The sequence below is a fragment of the Mus caroli genome, chromosome 17 (assembly GCF_900094665.2).
Source record: "Mus caroli chromosome 17, CAROLI_EIJ_v1.1, whole genome shotgun sequence".
Lineage (NCBI taxonomy): Eukaryota > Metazoa > Chordata > Mammalia > Rodentia > Muridae > Mus > Mus caroli.
Genome location: NC_034586.1, coordinates 61,140,764 through 61,141,518, shown reverse-complemented (window position 1 = coordinate 61,141,518; position 755 = coordinate 61,140,764).

Sequence of the window (755 nt, the reverse complement as noted above, 5' to 3'; positions counted from 1 at the left end):
CACACACACACACACACTCACACACACACACACACACTCACACACACACACACACACACACATTCACACACACACACACACGGACAGAAAGAGGTGAAGAAAGACAGACGCACACACACACATTCACACACACACACACACACACACACACACACACGGACAGAAAGAGGTGAAGAAAGACAGACAGACACACACACAGAGACAGAGACAGAGGGACAGGGAGAAAGAGAGGTGATTAAATGCAAAAGAAGAGAGAAAGACATAGAAACCCAGGCATACTAAAAATCTATTCCACTAATAGCAACATAAATGAAAATTACAGTAGTAAGATAACACTACTAACTGTTAAATAAGATTTTATAAAGAATACTTTAAAAATAACAGCTGATACTTGCAAGGGTTCCATGTAACGGGATCTCATTGTCACTTCTGGTTGGATATAAATTAAAACTTAACCCACAGATCAAGTCTCAATCAATCCTCTGACCCAGACCCTGGCTTTGGAGATTCCATGTTAAGAAATAATTTTTGAATACTGATGATACAGCTTGTACAGTATTACTGTGTCAACTTGATCCTTAATTAAAACTTTGCAAGCCACTACTTTTTATTTTTTATTATTTGATGGTTTCATCCATTCATCGATGATGAATTTTAAGTATTTCCCCCATTCCTTTCTCTCCCTCCCTTTCTCCTCCTTCATGAGTTAACCGTTTTTGTTACACATCTTCTATTTGCGCCTTCTATATCTTCAG